Consider the following 19,416-nt stretch of genomic DNA (forward strand, 5'->3'; position numbering starts at 1 on the left):
TCTCCTCAACTCTATTTGCCAATGCTATTTCATGTCCTCTTTCTTCCCTCCTGATTTCCCTCTTAAGTATACTCCTACTGCCTTTATACTCTTCTAAGGATTCACTCGATCTATCTTATCTGTACCTTACATATAAGACCATAAGACATAGGAGTGGAAGTAAGGCCATTCGGCCCATCGAGTCCACTCCGTCATTCAATCATAGCTGATGGGCATTTCAACTCCACTTACCCGCATTCTCCCCGTCGCCCTTAATTCGTTGTGGCATCAAGAATTTATCAATTTCTGCCTTGAAGACATTTAGCATCCTGGCCTCCACTGCACTCTGCAGCAATGCATTCCACAGGCCCACAGGCTGAAGAAGTGTCTCCGCATTTCTGTTCTGAATTTACCCCCTCTAATTCTAAGGCTGTGTACACGGGTCCTAGTCTCCTCGCCTAATGGACACAATTTCCTAGCATCCACCCCTTCTAAGCTATGTATTATCTTCTAAGTTTCTATTAGATCTCCCCTTAATCTTCTAAACTCCAATGAATACAATCCCAGGATCCTCAGCCATTCCTCATATGTTAGACCTACCATTCCAGGAATCATCCATGTGAATCTCTGCTGGACATGCTCCAGTGCCAATATGTCCTGCCTGAGGTGTGGGGACCAAAACTGGACACAGTACTCCAAATGGGGCCTAACCAGAGCTTTATAAAGTCTCAGTAGCACAAAGGTGTTTTTATATTCCAACCCTCTTGAGATAAATGACAACTTTCTTAATCATGGACTCAACCTGCATGTTTACCTTTAGAGAATCCTGGACCAGCACTTCCAGATCCCTTTGTACTTTGGCTTTATGAATTTTCTCACCGTTTAGAAAGGAGTCCATGCTTGTATTCTTTTTTCCAAAGTACAAGACCTCGCATTTGCTTACATTGAATTCCATCAGCCATTTCCTGGACCACTCTCCCAAACTGTCCAGATCATTCTGCAGCCTCCCCACTTCCTCAGTACTACTTGCCTGTCCACCTAACTTCGTGTCATCAGCAAACTTCGCTAGAATGCCGCCAGTCCCTTCATCCAGATCATTAATATATAATGTGAACAGCTGCGGCCCCAACACTGAACCCTGCAGGACACCACTTGTCACCAGCTGCCATTCCGAAAAAGAACCTTTTATCCCAACTCCCTGCCTTCTGTCAGAGCCAATCCTCAATGCATAGTAGCTCACATCGAACACCATGGACCCTCACTTTGGTCAGCAGCCTCCCGTGTGGCACCTTATCAAAAACCTTTTGGAAGTCTAGATAGACCACATCCACTGGGTTTCCCTGGTCTAACCTTCTTGTCACCTCTTCAAAGAATTCCAACAGGTTTGTCAGGCACGACCTCCCTTTACTAAATCCATGTTGACTTGTTCTAATCTGATCCTGCTCTTCCAAGAATTTAGAAGCCTCATCATTAATGATGGATTCTAGAATTTTACAAACAACTGAGGTTAGGCTAATTGGCCTATAATTTTCCATCTTTTGTCTTGATCCTTTCTTGAACAAGGGGGTTACAACAGCAATCTTCCAATCATCCGGGACTTTCCCTGACTCCAGTGACTTTTGAAAGATCTCCACCACCTCCGCTATTTCCTCAGCCACCTCCCTAAGAACTCTAGGATGTAGCCCATCGGGGCGAGGAGTTTTATAAATTTTAAGACCTTTTAGCTTTTCTAGCACTTTCACTTTTGTATTGGCAACCATACTCAACTCAGCCCCCTGACTCCCTTTAATTGTTGGGATATTACTCATGTCTTCCACTGTGAAAGCTGAGGCAAAATACTTATTAAGTTCTCCAGCTATTTCCTTATCTCTCATCACTAGGCTTCCAGCGTCAGTTTGAAGTGACCCAATGTCTACTTTTGTCTGTTGTTTGTTTCTTATGTATTGAAAGAAACTTTTACTATCATTTCTAATATTAGTGGCTAGCCTACCTTCATATTTGAGCCTCTCCTTCCTTATTTCTCTCTTTGTTATCCTCTGTTTGTTTTGTTTGTTTCTTTTTCTTAACAAAACCCTCAATTTATTTTGTCATCCAGCATTCCCTATATCTACCAGCCTTTCCTTTCACCCTAACAGGAATATACTTTCTTTGGATTCTCGTTATACCGTTAGGGTCGATTGCCTGCCCCTCTTCCGTGGTTATGTCAGAACCCGGGTGTCCCTGGAGAAGGAGCATGTGGTGTCTACCAACACCCTCGATATTTTCAGGGAAAGGTGAGCACTGCCGCAAATGGAGTGTATTATTTCCCCTCTAACTCCAGTTTGATTTACTGTCTTCCTCTTCACTGTTTGATCAGGCAGCATTACCCTTTGAGAAGGGGACTGCTTGTCACTGGCAACTCGGGTGTTTCCTTTCTTCCTGGTGGTGAAATATAAATAAAGATTTACATACGTGTTGTTTTTCACTGTGTCTGACACCTGAACACACATGGCATGGGTGCTGGGGAAAAATAAACACTACTCCCGTCAGGCAGTAGTGTGGGGAAGAAGGGGAAAAAAACAGGAGTGTCAGAGATGCTGCTCACTCTGACAGCTGCCTCTGAGGGTGCTGGATCAGCGTTTGCATGTGTAAAACAGGGTGACCTGATGATGGGATACCGGCCTCAATGAAATTACTTCAGTCACATCGAGGTATTTATTCACTCAGTCATTGCGGTTGGTCCATTTGAACGGAGAACAGAAGTACATTTCAATTCTTTTTCAGTTTTATTCACTTTTGAAGTAGAGACTTCCAAATTTCCTCATATCCTGAATGCATGCCCTCTCTTACTGTTCATGGTTTAAGTGATATATTCAATTATGTGTTTGAATCTCTGGAGGTCTAGTGATGGTGGGATAGCATCAACTGGAGGCTTTATCCAGGCCAAATTGATATTGTAACAGGAAAGTACAAGATCTTGTAAATGATATCCTTTCACTTATGTACCCAAATAGAATAAAATAGTTGAGCTGGAAACAAAATCAGAAGTTGCTGGAGAAATTCAGCAGGTCACCATCATTTGTGGGAGGTCGACAACCTTTTATTGAAACCAGAATTTTGAGGCGTGGAAATCAGTTTGTTTCATGCTGACCTTACAAAAGTAATGGTTCCTCTCAGTAGTGAATCCTGAAGCAAAATGTTCATTAATGACCTCCTGTATTTTCTCAGAATCTAAGTGCAAGTTCCCTCCACTACCCCTGATCAGCCCGACCCTCACTCTGGCCATCCTCTTGAATGTCTTTGTGTGGAATGTCTTTGGGTTTTCCTTAATCTTCCCCGCTAAAGCTTTCTCATGCCCACTTCTAGCTATCTTATGTCCATTATTCAGTTCCTTCTTGGCGATCTTGTAAACTTCTAAAGCCCTATCTGATCCTTGCCTCCTCAACCTTATGTAAACATCCTTCTTCCAATTTATGGAGGTAAGGGGGGAGGTATGGGTGCAGGTTCTGAATTATTTTGGTGGCAAGGGAAGGCGCCGTGTGTGGAGGGTGGGTTGTTATGGGATGAGGACCTACAAGGGAGTCACGAAGGGAATGGTCTCTGTGGAACACAGACAGGGGTAGGGAGGGAAATATATCCCTGGTGCAGGGTCCATTTATAGGTGGCAGAAATAGCAAAGAATGATGTGTTGTATCTGGAGGTTGGTGGGTCAAGGTGAGTACTGGGGCTTTCTGTCCTTTTGCGATTGGAAAGGTTGGTTTCGAGGGTGGAGGTCCGCAAAGTGAGGAGATATGCTGAAGGGCATCATTGTCGATGTGGGACTTGAAGAAGGAGGCCATCTGGGATGATCAAACCTGTGCCAATATCTCCCCCCACCGCCTTCTTGATCTGTCCTACCTGCCCATTGTCCTTCCCACGTATCCACTCCACCCTCCAGTCTGACCCATTGATGCCACAGGGTGGCACAGTGGCTCAATAGTTAGCAATGCTGCCTCATAGCACCAGGGTCTCAGGTTTGGTTCCAGCCTTGGGCGACTGTCTGTGTGGAGTTTGCACATTCACTCTGTGTCTGCGTGGGTTTCCTCCGGGTGCTCCAGTTTTCTCTCGCAGTCCAAACATGTGCAGATGAGATGAATTGCCCATAGTGGTCAGTGCATTATTCAAAGGGAAATGGGTCTGAGTGGATTAATTTTCAAAGGGTTGGTGTGGATTGGTTGGTCCGAAGGGCCTGTTTCCACACTGGAGAGAATCTAATCACACCCCAGCTAATCTTCGTACCCCATCCCATGTGTTTCTCAGCCCCGTCGTGGCCCATCTCCTTCCTGATGAAGGGCTATATGCTCTAAACATCGATTCTCCTCCACCACCGCCCCCCCTCCCCCACGGATGCTGCCTGACCGGCTGTTCTCATCCAGGGCCACACTCTTCAACTCTGATCGTCAGCATTTGCAATCCTCACTTCTCCTAGAAACGTTTAATTGCAGAACTTCAAGAACTGAATTCTTAACCTAAATTAAACTTTAAAATTATGTTTATCTTCATGAAATAAATAACATCTGTTGCAATTGATGTTTATGAAACTTGTATTCGCTTCTGCAAACTGTCGAAATTCTTAAAATAAACTTGTTTTGATTTGAAACCTAACAATAAATAACTGTGTTCAGGTGGCTTTGCTGCCATCAACTCTTCTTTGAAACCAATGAAATGTTTGTGTAAATAAACACAGAAATAGAATTAACAGAATAGATTACAGAACAAAGCCCAGTTTATATTTCCCCACAAGCACAGCACACGAGTAGTGGCAAAAATGCAAATAACTCAACGGATTCCAATGCTAATTGATGTTAAGACTTGTTACAGTAAAAGTATGATCATAAAATCACCGTGATATAAACTATAATTATATTTTAAAAACTATAACTATGAGATATATTGGCACAGCCAATGTTTTTGTGTCTGTCTCTTTTTCTGTCTTCCCCTTCTGCCACTCCCCCCTTTTTTTTATCTGATGCTGCGATTTGCCACTACACAATCCGACAAATTTACCTCCATAACATGAAGTCACACCTCTTCAACATATTCTCTCAGTCAAATCTATCCAACTCTTTCTCAAGAGATTTCAGCCAGTCGAGCAAGATTTTCTCAAAAATCTCAGTATTCAGCGATCTGGAAGTGCTTGATGGGAACAAGGTTGCACGACTTTATGGTGTTAGTGTTGGCATGGATTTTCATTGTGTCTCACCAGTATTATTCCTGGATGAGGAATGTTTAATGGCTCAATATAATGTACACTTCATGGAATATTTAATATTAACATGAATATGTGATTTCCTCTATATCAAAACTGACCTGAGAGTGTTTTTGCAGTGAATCCTGGGTGCAGCTCTACTCTGCATCTAAACCAAAATGTTTGCATTAGCTAGCACAATATAGCACATAGAATAGAGCAGAGAACAGTACAGCACAGAACAGGCATTTTGGCCTATGATATTGTGCCGAGGATTAAACCTAATGTAAAATAAAATACTTCACCTAGGCATCCCTCAATTCATTGCTATTCATGTGCATGTCCAACAGTCACTTAAATGACCCTAATGACTCTGATTCCATCACCACCGCTGGCAACACATTCCATGTATTCACAATTCTCTGTGTAAAGAACCTTCCTCTGACATCCCCTCTATATCATTCTCCTGATATCTTAAAACTATGACCCCTCGTGCCAGTTAATCCTGCCCTGGGGAAAAGTCTCTGGCTATTGACTCTAGCCATGCCTCTCATTACCTTGTATACTTCAATCAGGTCACCCCGTTTCCTCCTTCTCTTCAGAGAGAAAAGTCCGAGCATAGTCAACCTCACTTCATAAGACATAGCCTCCAGTCCAGGCAGCGTTCTGGTAAACCTTCTTTGCTCCTTCTTCAAGGCCTCTTTATCTTTCCTATAGCAGGGTGACCAGAACTTGACACAATATTCCAAGTGTGGTCGCAACAGGAACTTGAAGAGCTGTAGCAAAACCTCATGGCTCTTAAACTCGATGTCCCCGCCCCCGTTAATGAAAGCCAAAATACCATATGCTTTCTCAACAACCCTATCCACTTGGGTGGCAACTTTGAGGGATCTATGTATTTGAACACCAAGATTCCTCTGTTTCTCCACACTGCCAAGAATCCTGTCTTTAATCCTACATTCAGCATTCAAGTCTAATCCTCCAAAATGCATCTGCCATTTATGCAGGTTGAACTCCATCTGCCATTTCTCAACCAATCTCTGCATCCTGTTTATGTTGTGCTGCAGCTTGCAATAGCCCTCGATACCATTAATGGCACCTCCTTTGTGTCATCTGCAAAGTTACTAACCACCCCTCAACCTCCCCATCCAAGTCATTTATAAAAACTACAAAGGGCAGAGGCCCAAAAACAGAGCCCTGAGGGACCCCACTCAGCACTGACCTCCAGGCAGAATGCTTTCCATCTACAACCACTCTCTGTCTTCTGTCACCCAACCAATTCAGGGTCCAGATAGCCAAATTTCCCTGTATCCCATACTTCCTGATTTTATGAATGAGCCTTCTATGGGGAAACTTATTGAATGCCTTGCTGAAGTCCACATACACCACATCCACTGCCCGATTTTCATCGATCTGTCTTTTCATCTCCTCAAAGAGCTCAATAAGTTTTGTGAGGCATGATCTGCCCCTCACAAAGCCATGCTGACTGCCTTTGATCATGCTATGCTTTTCCAAATAGTCATAAATCCTATCCTTCAGAATTCTTTCCAAGATCTTGCAGACCACAGATGTAAGACTGGTCTGTAATCGCCCAGGATTTCCCTATTACCCTTCATCATTCACCTCCTTCCAATCCTCCAGTATGACTCCCATGGAGAGTGAGGAAGCAAAGATCTTTGCCAGTGGCCTAGCAACCTCCTTTCTCACTTCCCAGAGCAGCCTCAGAAAAATCTGGTCTGTCTCTGGGGACTTATCGATCTTAACATTTATCAAAATTTCCAACAAATCAATTTCATCAATTTTGGTCTGTTCAATACTGTATCCCAGCTCCTCAAAGTTCTCATTCACAACAAGGCCCCTTTCCTTACTGAAAACCGAAGTAAAAAAACTCATTAAGGGCCTTCCCCTATCTACTCAGCCTCCACGCACAAGTTCCCTAAGCTATCCCTGATTGGCCCTACCTTCTCCCTGATCATTGTATTATTCCTCACATATGAGTAAAATGCCTTTGAGTTCTCCCTATCCTTCCTTCCAAGCCTTTTTCGTGCCATCTCCTGGCTCTCCTCAGTCCACTTCTGAGATCCTTTCTCGCAAATCTGTAATCCTCTAAAGCTGTGCTAGATCCTTGCTTCCTCCATCTTATGTAAGCAGCCTTCTTTTTGATGAGAAACTCTTCTGTTCTTGTTATCCAAGGTTGCTTAATCTTACCCCTCTTATCTGTCTCAGAGGAGCAAAATTATGCATCACTCGCAACATTTGTTCCTTAAACTGTCTCCACATGCCTGTTATGACCTTTCTGTGGACAAAATACTCCCAATCTGTACGTTCCAAATCCTATCTGATAGCTTTATAATTTCCTTTTCCCCAATTAAATGTCTTCCCATAATAACTGCTCCTTTCCCTCTCCTAGGCTATGGTAAACGTGAGGCAGTCGTCGCTGTCACCAAAGAAAATTCCCACTACGAGATCTGACACCTGTCCTGGCTCGTTGCTGAGCACCAAATCCAAAATGGCCTCCCTGCCTCGTCCGCCTGTCTACATACTGCGTAAGGAAACCCTCCTGCACACACCAATCGATATTGGGAAAGTTGAAATAACCCATAACAGCAACCCTGCTACATCTCGATTTTTCCAAAATCTGCTGGCCTATGAATTCCTCAATCTCTCTACTGCTATAAGGGTTTCTATAGAAAACCCCCAAAGAGGCGGCTGCTCCCTTGCTGTTCCTAAGTTTCATCCATAATGACTCAGGAGACAAACCTTCCTCAGCAATCTTCATTTCTGTAGCAGTGATGCACTCTCTGATTAGCAATGCTACACCCCCTCCTTTTTATCCGCCCTCCCTGTTCTTTTTTAACATTCTAAACTCTGGAATATCTAGCAACCATTCCGCCCCTGTGAAACCCACATCTGTTATAGCCACAACATCATAACCCCAAGTACTGGTCCATGCTCTAAATTCATCATTCGTTTTTTCTGACACTCTGTGCATTAAAGCAGACACACTTTAACCAATCCCCTTGTCGAGTGAGATTTATCCAACATGTACGTGAGCTGTACAGTCATGTAAAACACTTGATGTAACAGTGTAAAGGAGCTTGTAATCTGACTATTGTCTTCTTGATATTTAAAGTTTGATGCCAGAATAAAAAGGGAACAAAACTATGCAATGAAACTTTCCTACGCAGGTAAATTATAATCTACAGACAGAGACATATACGCATGCAGTGTTGAATGGATGTGTGCTTTAACATGTGACATTCCAATGTGCGTGAATTCCATGCCCCACACACCTGCAGCATGTTTGATAGGGAAGTTAAATGTAGCTTTAATCTGTCTTTAACCTTATCTGTAGCAGTTGTGGTTGTGTTTGACAAATATTCAACACAACTGGCATGTCATAAAAGCACTCACTGCATTAGAGCCAGAATGCAATGCCACCGAAGAGGGTGAAAGGCAGTCGATCGATGACGTCATCAGGACTTGTCTTTATTCATGCGGAGGAGGAATTGAAGCAGCTGGACTTCAAACATGAAACTAAGGGAAATTTAAATGAGGCCTATAATAATTCTGAAAAGACCAACGTAGACCAAAGGTCAATTATGAGGAGCCAGAAGCCGGCCAATCAGCAAATGGAGTTTGGTCTTCCATTCAATGACATCATGGATGAACTGATAATCCGAATGTCCACTTTTCAGTGTTTTCCCGATAAGCAACTGTTCCATTACTATTTCCAAATCTATGCAGTTACCCTTGAAAATACTAAATTACCAAACCTCCGTGTTCTGTAGTGAAGAATTTGACAGATTCACTACATTCTGGGAGAAGAAATTCTCTTCTGCCTTAAATTCGTCATCACTAATTCAGAGATTATACTCACTGGTCCTGAACTTTCCCACAAAGGGAAACAACATTTCTGCATTAAACCCATCAAATTTCCTGAAAATAATAGATGTTTCAGAATGTCAGAAATGAATTTTCTTTGCTCCAATTAGTACAGGCCCAAACTACTCAACCTCTGCTTTCAAGACAGTCCGTCCATCCTCAGGATCAGTCCACTGAACCTCATGTGGATTGTCTTACATTCCAATCTATCTTGGCTTCGATACGAGTCTCAGAATAGTTCACAGTATTCCAGCACTGGTATGATGAGAATCTTTTTCTATGCTTGAGCAAAACTTATAGTCATTGAGTTATAACAGATCCGTCGGTCCAACTCATCTGTGCTGACCAGGTATTACAATCGGAATGAGTATCGTTTGCTAAACATCTGGCTCGTATTCCCCTAAATGCTTCCTGATCATACAACCATCCAGGTGCCTTTCAAATGTTATAATTATACTCGCCTCCACGACTTCATCTGGCAGCTTTTCCCATACATTCACCACCATCTGTGTGAAAACGTGACCATCTGGCTCTTTTCAAACGTTTCTTCCCTCCTCCTAACTCCTATGTCCTCTATTTTAGGCTCCCCTATTCGAGGAAAAAAGAACTTGGCTATTCACCATATCAATGCCCCACATGATTATATAAATCATGTTCGGGCCACCCCTTAGCCTCCTTTCTTAGAATCTTATAACCTTATTTCTTCTCGCTGCAGGGAACAGCCTATTCAGCCTCACCGACAGCTTAACCATTCCAGTTCTGGCATCATCCTTGGACATTCTTGTGACACCATCTCAAGTTTAACAAAGTCCTTTAGGTAAAAGGACGGACAGAATTGTCCACAATATTCTCAAAGTGGCCTCATAAATGTTCAGAACAGCTGAAAAATGACATCTCAACGCCTACACTCAATGCTCTGACCAATGAAGGCAAACGTGCCAAACGCCTGTTTCACCATCTTATCTACCTACAACTCCACTTTCAAGAAAATATGCACCTACACCATTTGGTCTCCTTACTCACCAACATTCCCAAAATCCAGCCATGTTCCAATTGTAGGAGTGTTCAGAACCAGAGGTCACACTCTGAAAATTCAGGCTGGACCATTTGGGATAGAAATGAGGAAACGTCTCTTCAATCAAAGAGTGGTGAGCCTATGGAATTCATGACCACAGGAAGTAATTGATGCCAAAGCATCGAATAATCAAGAGGTAGCTTGACAAAGCACTTAAGAAATTGGGGTGAATGGAGATGGGGAGGAAGCAGGATTGAACCGTTGAGCCGTATGATCAGCCAAAATTGTGATGAACGGTGAAGAAGGATTTAAGGGCCTCCTACTACAACATTTCTATGGTTAAGAGGAAAATGTTAGTGAGTACGCAAAGAATACACTCGCTGATCCTACCAGAGTCAGCTAAGCGATTGCTTGCATTTATCGAGAAGGGCAATCGTAGCAGATACACGGGTAAACTACCTCCGCGAATTCACCCTCCTATCACCTCAGCTTTCTGAGTTGTAAAGATCTCGTTGTAGCTTTCGTGCCGCTGTTCCACAAGCGCTCCTGCTCCTCGTTCGCTTTTATTCTCCCACCTTCATTCCAGGTTTGGTGGGAATAACGACGTGAGGTGGAGACACTGCTAACTTACCAGGGAATGCTGTGGCAAACACGCACACAAACTCCACGAGCTGATCACCCGTCCCCGTTCATTCATTTTACACCAACAGAAAATAGATCCTCCTTCTCCTAGAGTTGGAGTACAGTTGTCTTTTCTTTTTCTGCTGAAGAAGGAAAAGAGAAAACATTGCTGCTGAAGGTGGTTATGGAGGGAAGGACAGTCACCAGCGTGTGTACAAGTCAGTTGGCAAGGTTTCCTGTCAGCGTCACTGGGCGGGGTCCCTGTTTAGGAATCCGAGTTTGCATCGTCCAGACCTGGATACAGCTCCCAGTCTCGTAATGAAGATTTACTTCTCTAATTGTGAATTATCCGATTGAAAACGATTTCCTAGTTACGCACAGAATACACCCGCTGATCCTGCCAGAGTCAGCCCAGTGATTGTTTGCATTCATCTAGAAGGACAAAGGCAGCAGATACACCGGTAAACTAGCTCCGCGAATCCCCCTCCGATCATCTCAGCTTTCTGAGTTGTAAAGATCTCGTTGTAGCTTCGCTAGCGCTGGATCAAAGTCCTGGAACCCCCTCCCTAGCAGCCTCATGGCTGGAGCTCCGTGCTGAGGAGTTCAAGGGTTCAGCAAAGTAACTGATCCCCCGATCTGCCGGGTAATCAGGGATGGGCAGTAAATCCTACCCTGGATGAGTGGCGCTGGAAGAGCACAACAGTTCAGGCAGGCATCCAAGGAGCAGCGAAATCGACGTTTCGGGCAAAAGCCTACCCTATCGAGTGACGGCGATCTCCCAGGAATCCGTTTCAAAAAGGGGCAGGTCCTAAATGGACACCTGCTATCGGCCGGAAATAGGTTGAGAACGGCAGCGAGGGAGTGTAATAAAAGTGAAAGACAATGCCGACCGCGAGGCATGAGGCAGGAAGTGAGTGTAGAGCTGGTGGTACAAAGCTCAGAGTTGGTGCTAATGGGTCACCCTTTACTGCTCACTGTTTACACTGACTCACACACCACTCCTGGTCAGTTCATTTCAGTGATACTTTTCCCCTTGGTGTGAGGTTCCCTCTGAGCGTAATAACGCCCTTAATGGGCCCAGGGAGGATGACACGTCCTCTTTATCCTGTCAGTTTAAAGAGGTGAGAACATCGAATTGAAGAGCAGGTTGCGTTTTTCTGTGCCGTTTGCGTGGAGAATGTTGAGTCGTGAACTCTCTCTTCTTTGCAATTCTCACTGAGCAAGATTGAGACGGAAGGCACGTTGACGAGTCCTTGTGTTCATGTGATGAATCAACTGTACCTGCGCACACACCGCAAATCGCGCGCTGTGGCGCCGTGGCTTAGATGGTAAAAGCGCCTGTTTCGTAAACAGGAGATCCTGGGTTCGAATCCCAGTGGTGCCTGCTTGCTGTGTCAAAAGTGCGCACTTGCGTCTTCTTACCAGAGTTGTGTTGCTGGTGAGACAGCACAACGTTCTGTTGCAGCCTGTTATGGTTTGGCGATCCTGGTCTCATTCCAGCAGTAGTCACTGATCGTTCTACCTGGAATTTCGTGCCGCTGTTCCACAAGCGCTCCTGCTCCTCGTTCGCTTTTATTCTCCCACCTTCATTCCAGGTTTGGTGGGAATAACGACGTGAGGTGGAGACACTGCTAACTTACCAGGGAATGCTGTGGCAAACACGCACACAAACTCCACGAGCTGATCACCCGTCCCCGTTCATTCATTTTACACCAACAGAAAATAGATCCTCCTTCTCCTAGAGTTGGAGTACAGTTGTCTTTTCTTTTTCTGCTGAAGAAGGAAAAGAGAAAACATTGCTGCTGAAGGTGGTTATGGAGGGAAGGACAGTCACCAGCGTGTGTACAAGTCAGTTGGCAAGGTTTCCTGTCAGCGTCACTGGGCGGGGTCCCTGTTTAGGAATCCGAGTTTGCATCGTCCAGACCTGGATACAGCTCCCAGTCTCGTAATGAAGATTTATTTCTCTAATTGTGAATTATCCGATTGAAAACGATTTCCTAGTTACGCACAGAATACACCCGCTGATCCTGCCAGAGTCAGCCCAGTGATTGTTTGCATTCATCTAGAAGGACAAAGGCAGCAGATACACCGGTAAACTAGCTCCGCGAATCCCCCTCCGATCATCTCAGCTTTCTGAGTTGTAAAGATCTCGTTGTAGCTTCGCTAGCGCTGGATCAAAGTCCTGGAACCCCCTCCCTAGCAGCCTCATGGCTGGAGCTCCGTGCTGAGGAGTTCAAGGGTTCAGCAAAGTAACTGATCCCCCGATCTGCCGGGTAATCAGGGATGGGCAGTAAATCTTATCCTGGATGAGTGGCGCTGGAAGAGCACAACAGTTCAGGCAGGCATCCAAGGAGCAGCGAAATCGACGTTTCGGGCAAAAGCCTACCCTATCGAGTGACGGCGATCTCCCAGGAATCCGTTTCAAAAAGGGGCAGGTCCTAAATGGACACCTGCTATCGGCCGGAAATAGGTTGAGAACGGCAGCGAGGGAGTGTAATAAAAGTGAAAGACAATGCCGACCGCGAGGCATGAGGCAGGAAGTGAGTGTAGAGCTGGTGGTACAAAGCTCAGAGTTGGTGCTAATGGGTCACCCTTTACTGCTCACTGTTTACACTGACTCACACACCACTCCTGGTCAGTTCATTTCAGTGATACTTTTCCCCTTGGTGTGAGGTTCCCTCTGAGCGTAATAACGCCCTTAATGGGCCCAGGGAGGATGACACGTCCTCTTTATCCTGTCAGTTTAAAGAGGTGAGAACATCGAATTGAAGAGCAGGTTGCGTTTTTCTGTGCCGTTTGCGTGGAGAATGTTGAGTCGTGAACTCTCTCTTCTTTGCAATTCTCACTGAGCAAGATTGAGACGGAAGGCACGTTGACGAGTCCTTGTGTTCATGTGATGAATCAACTGTACCTGCGCACACACCGCAAATCGCGCGCTGTGGCGCCGTGGCTTAGATGGTAAAAGCGCCTGTTTCGTAAACAGGAGATCCTGGGTTCGAATCCCAGTGGTGCCTGCTTGCTGTGTCAAAAGTGCGCACTTGCGTCTTCTTACCAGAGTTGTGTTGCTGGTGAGACAGCACAACGTTCTGTTGCCGCCTGTTATGGTTTGGCGATCCTGGTCTCATTCCAGCAGTAGTCACTGATCGTTCTACCTGGAATTTCGTGCCGCTGTTCCACAAGCGCTCCTGCTCCTCGTTCGCTTTTATTCTCCCACCTTCATTCCAGGTTTGGTGGGAATAACGACGTGAGGTGGAGACACTGCTAACTTACCAGGGAATGCTGTGGCAAACACGCACACAAACTCCACGAGCTGATCACCCGTCCCCGTTCATTCATTTTACACCAACAGAAAATAGATCCTCCTTCTCCTAGAGTTGGAGTACAGTTGTCTTTTCTTTTTCTGCTGAAGAAGGAAAAGAGAAAACATTGCTGCTGAAGGTGGTTATGGAGGGAAGGACAGTCACCAGCGTGTGTACAAGTCAGTTGGCAAGGTTTCCTGTCAGCGTCACTGGGCGGGGTCCCTGTTTAGGAATCCGAGTTTGCATCGTCCAGACCTGGATACAGCTCCCAGTCTCGTAATGAAGATTTATTTCTCTAATTGTGAATTATCCGATTGAAAACGATTTCCTAGTTACGCACAGAATACACCCGCTGATCCTGCCAGAGTCAGCCCAGTGATTGGTTGCATTCATCTAGAAGGACAAAGGCAGCAGATACACCGGTAAACTAGCTCCGCGAATCCCCCTCCGATCATCTCAGCTTTCTGAGTTGTAAAGATCTCGTTGTAGCTTCACTAGCGCTGGATCAAAGTCCTGGAACCCCCTCCCTAGCAGCCTCATGGCTGGAGCTCCGTGCTGAGGAGTTCAAGGGTTCAGCAAAGTAACTGATCCCCCGATCTGCCGGGTAATCAGGGATGGGCAGTAAATCTTATCCTGGATGAGTGGCGCTGGAAGAGCACAACAGTTCAGGCAGGCATCCAAGGAGCAGCGAAATCGACGTTTCGGGCAAAAGCCTACCCTATCGAGTGACGGCGATCTCCCAGGAATCCGTTTCAAAAAGGGGCAGGTCCTAAATGGACACCTGCTATCGGCCGGAAATAGGTTGAGAACGGCAGCGAGGGAGTGTAATAAAAGTGAAAGACAATGCCGACCGCGAGGCATGAGGCAGGAAGTGAGTGTAGAGCTGGTGGTACAAAGCTCAGAGTTGGTGCTAATGGGTCACCCTTTACTGCTCACTGTTTACACTGACTCACACACCACTCCTGGTCAGTTCATTTCAGTGATACTTTTCCCCTTGGTGTGAGGTTCCCTCTGAGCGTAATAACGCCCTTAATGGGCCCAGGGAGGATGACACGTCCTCTTTATCCTGTCAGTTTAAAGAGGTGAGAACATCGAATTGAAGAGCAGGTTGCGTTTTTCTGTGCCGTTTGCGTGGAGAATGTTGAGTCGTGAACTCTCTCTTCTTTGCAATTCTCACTGAGCAAGATTGAGACGGAAGGCACGTTGACGAGTCCTTGTGTTCATGTGATGAATCAACTGTACCTGCGCACACACCGCAAATCGCGCGCTGTGGCGCCGTGGCTTAGATGGTAAAAGCGCCTGTTTCGTAAACAGGAGATCCTGGGTTCGAATCCCAGTGGTGCCTGCTTGCTGTGTCAAAAGTGCGCACTTGCGTCTTCTTACCAGAGTTGTGTTGCTGGTGAGACAGCACAACGTTCTGTTGCCGCCTGTTATGGTTTGGCGATCCTGGTCTCATTCCAGCAGTAGTCACTGATCGTTCTACCTGGAATTTCGTGCCGCTGTTCCACAAGCGCTCCTGCTCCTCGTTCGCTTTTATTCTCCCACCTTCATTCCAGGTTTGGTGGGAATAACGACGTGAGGTGGAGACACTGCTAACTTACCAGGGAATGCTGTGGCAAACACGCACACAAACTCCACGAGCTGATCACCCGTCCCCGTTCATTCATTTTACACCAACAGAAAATAGATCCTCCTTCTCCTAGAGTTGGAGTACAGTTGTCTTTTCTTTTTCTGCTGAAGAAGGAAAAGAGAAAACATTGCTGCTGAAGGTGGTTATGGAGGGAAGGACAGTCACCAGCGTGTGTACAAGTCAGTTGGCAAGGTTTCCTGTCAGCGTCACTGGGCGGGGTCCCTGTTTAGGAATCCGAGTTTGCATCGTCCAGACCTGGATACAGCTCCCAGTCTCGTAATGAAGATTTATTTCTCTAATTGTGAATTATCCGATTGAAAACGATTTCCTAGTTACGCACAGAATACACCCGCTGATCCTGCCAGAGTCAGCCCAGTGATTGTTTGCATTCATCTAGAAGGACAAAGGCAGCAGATACACCGGTAAACTAGCTCCGCGAATCCCCCTCCGATCATCTCAGCTTTCTGAGTTGTAAAGATCTCGTTGTAGCTTCGCTAGCGCTGGATCAAAGTCCTGGAACCCCCTCCCTAGCAGCCTCATGGCTGGAGCTCCGTGCTGAGGAGTTCAAGGGTTCAGCAAAGTAACTGATCCCCCGATCTGCCGGGTAATCAGGGATGGGCAGTAAATCTTATCCTGGATGAGTGGCGCTGGAAGAGCACAACAGTTCAGGCAGGCATCCAAGGAGCAGCGAAATCGACGTTTCGGGCAAAAGCCTACCCTATCGAGTGACGGCGATCTCCCAGGAATCCGTTTCAAAAAGGGGCAGGTCCTAAATGGACACCTGCTATCGGCCGGAAATAGGTTGAGAACGGCAGCGAGGGAGTGTAATAAAAGTGAAAGACAATGCCGACCGCGAGGCATGAGGCAGGAAGTGAGTGTAGAGCTGGTGGTACAAAGCTCAGAGTTGGTGCTAATGGGTCACCCTTTACTGCTCACTGTTTACACTGACTCACACACCACTCCTGGTCAGTTCATTTCAGTGATACTTTTCCCCTTGGTGTGAGGTTCCCTCTGAGCGTAATAACGCCCTTAATGGGCCCAGGGAGGATGACACGTCCTCTTTATCCTGTCAGTTTAAAGAGGTGAGAACATCGAATTGAAGAGCAGGTTGCGTTTTTCTGTGCCGTTTGCGTGGAGAATGTTGAGTCGTGAACTCTCTCTTCTTTGCAATTCTCACTGAGCAAGATTGAGACGGAAGGCACGTTGACGAGTCCTTGTGTTCATGTGATGAATCAACTGTACCTGCGCACACACCGCAAATCGCGCGCTGTGGCGCCGTGGCTTAGATGGTAAAAGCGCCTGTTTCGTAAACAGGAGATCCTGGGTTCGAATCCCAGTGGTGCCTGCTTGCTGTGTCAAAAGTGCGCACTTGCGTCTTCTTACCAGAGTTGTGTTGCTGGTGAGACAGCACAACGTTCTGTTGCCGCCTGTTATGGTTTGGCGATCCTGGTCTCATTCCAGCAGTAGTCACTGATCGTTCTACCTGGAATTTCGTGCCGCTGTTCCACAAGCGCTCCTGCTCCTCGTTCGCTTTTATTCTCCCACCTTCATTCCAGGTTTGGTGGGAATAACGACGTGAGGTGGAGACACTGCTAACTTACCAGGGAATGCTGTGGCAAACACGCACACAAACTCCACGAGCTGATCACCCGTCCCCGTTCATTCATTTTACACCAACAGAAAATAGATCCTCCTTCTCCTAGAGTTGGAGTACAGTTGTCTTTTCTTTTTCTGCTGAAGAAGGAAAAGAGAAAACATTGCTGCTGAAGGTGGTTATGGAGGGAAGGACAGTCACCAGCGTGTGTACAAGTCAGTTGGCAAGGTTTCCTGTCAGCGTCACTGGGCGGGGTCCCTGTTTAGGAATCCGAGTTTGCATCGTCCAGACCTGGATACAGCTCCCAGTCTCGTAATGAAGATTTATTTCTCTAATTGTGAATTATCCGATTGAAAACGATTTCCTAGTTACGCACAGAATACACCCGCTGATCCTGCCAGAGTCAGCCCAGTGATTGTTTGCATTCATCTAGAAGGACAAAGGCAGCAGATACACCGGTAAACTAGCTCCGCGAATCCCCCTCCGATCATCTCAGCTTTCTGAGTTGTAAAGATCTCGTTGTAGCTTCGCTAGCGCTGGATCAAAGTCCTGGAACCCCCTCCCTAGCAGCCTCATGGCTGGAGCTCCGTGCTGAGGAGTTCAAGGGTTCAGCAAAGTAACTGATCCCCCGATCTGCCGGGTAATCAGGGATGGGCAGTAAATCTTATCCTGGATGAGTGGCGCTGGAAGAGCACAACAGTTCAGGCAGGCATCCAAGGAGCAGCGAAATCGACGTTTCGGGCAAAAGCCTACCCTATCGAGTGACGGCGATCTCCCAGGAATCCGTTTCAAAAAGGGGCAGGTCCTAAATGGACACCTGCTATCGGCCGGAAATAGGTTGAGAACGGCAGCGAGGGAGTGTAATAAAAGTGAAAGACAATGCCGACCGCGAGGCATGAGGCAGGAAGTGAGTGTAGAGCTGGTGGTACAAAGCTCAGAGTTGGTGCTAATGGGTCACCCTTTACTGCTCACTGTTTACACTGACTCACACACCACTCCTGGTCAGTTCATTTCAGTGATACTTTTCCCCTTGGTGTGAGGTTCCCTCTGAGCGTAATAACGCCCTTAATGGGCCCAGGGAGGATGACACGTCCTCTTTATCCTGTCAGTTTAAAGAGGTGAGAACATCGAATTGAAGAGCAGGTTGCGTTTTTCTGTGCCGTTTGCGTGGAGAATGTTGAGTCGTGAACTCTCTCTTCTTTGCAATTCTCACTGAGCAAGATTGAGACGGAAGGCACGTTGACGAGTCCTTGTGTTCATGTGATGAATCAACTGTACCTGCGCACACACCGCAAATCGCGCGCTGTGGCGCCGTGGCTTAGATGGTAAAAGCGCCTGTTTCGTAAACAGGAGATCCTGGGTTCGAATCCCAGTGGTGCCTGCTTGCTGTGTCAAAAGTGCGCACTTGCGTCTTCTTACCAGAGTTGTGTTGCTGGTGAGACAGCACAACGTTCTGTTGCCGCCTGTTATGGTTTGGCGATCCTGGTCTCATTCCAGCAGTAGTCACTGATCGTTCTACCTGGAATTTCGTGCCGCTGTTCCACAAGCGCTCCTGCTCCTCGTTCGCTTTTATTCTCCCACCTTCATTCCAGGTTTGGTGGGAATAACGACGTGAGGTGGAGACACTGCTAACTTACCAGGGAATGCTGTGGCAAACACGCACACAAACTCCACGAGCTGATCACCCGTCCCCGTTCATTCATTTTACACCAACAGAAAATAGATCCTCCTTCTCCTAGAGTTGGAGTACAGTTGTCTTTTCTTTTTCTGCTGAAGAAGGAAAAGAGAAAACATTGCTGCTGAAGGTGGTTATGGAGGGAAGGACAGTCACCAGCGTGTGTACAAGTCAGTTGGCAAGGTTTCCTGTCAGCGTCACTGGGCGGGGTCCCTGTTTAGGAATCCGAGTTTGCATCGTCCAGACCTGGATACAGCTCCCAGTCTCGTAATGAAGATTTATTTCTCTAATTGTGAATTATCCGATTGAAAACGATTTCCTAGTTACGCACAGAATACACCCGCTGATCCTGCCAGAGTCAGCCCAGTGATTGTTTGCATTCATCTAGAAGGACAAAGGCAGCAGATACACCGGTAAACTAGCTCCGCGAATCCCCCTCCGATCATCTCAGCTTTCTGAGTTGTAAAGATCTCGTTGTAGCTTCGCTAGCGCTGGATCAAAGTCCTGGAACC

General features: G+C 46.3%; 5 non-coding genes across 5 annotated transcripts; all 5 read left to right on the forward strand.

Annotated features, from left to right (window-relative positions):
• The first annotated feature begins 12,016 nt into the window (after positions 1-12,016).
• trnat-cgu (transfer RNA threonine (anticodon CGU)) lies at positions 12,017-12,090 on the forward strand. Its single transcript has one exon. It is a non-coding gene; the product is annotated as a tRNA-Thr (tRNA).
• Positions 12,091-13,646: 1,556 nt separating this feature from the next.
• On the forward strand, positions 13,647-13,720 carry trnat-cgu (transfer RNA threonine (anticodon CGU)). Its single transcript has one exon. It is a non-coding gene; the product is annotated as a tRNA-Thr (tRNA).
• Positions 13,721-15,276: 1,556 nt separating this feature from the next.
• trnat-cgu (transfer RNA threonine (anticodon CGU)) lies at positions 15,277-15,350 on the forward strand. Its single transcript has one exon. It is a non-coding gene; the product is annotated as a tRNA-Thr (tRNA).
• A 1,556-nt stretch (positions 15,351-16,906) lies between these two features.
• Positions 16,907-16,980, forward strand: trnat-cgu (transfer RNA threonine (anticodon CGU)). The gene has a single exon. It is a non-coding gene; the product is annotated as a tRNA-Thr (tRNA).
• Positions 16,981-18,536: 1,556 nt separating this feature from the next.
• trnat-cgu (transfer RNA threonine (anticodon CGU)) lies at positions 18,537-18,610 on the forward strand. Its single transcript has one exon. It is a non-coding gene; the product is annotated as a tRNA-Thr (tRNA).
• The last annotated feature ends 806 nt before the right edge of the window (positions 18,611-19,416 follow it).

This window comes from Chiloscyllium punctatum, chromosome 45 (genome assembly GCF_047496795.1).
Source record: "Chiloscyllium punctatum isolate Juve2018m chromosome 45, sChiPun1.3, whole genome shotgun sequence".
Lineage (NCBI taxonomy): Eukaryota > Metazoa > Chordata > Chondrichthyes > Orectolobiformes > Hemiscylliidae > Chiloscyllium > Chiloscyllium punctatum.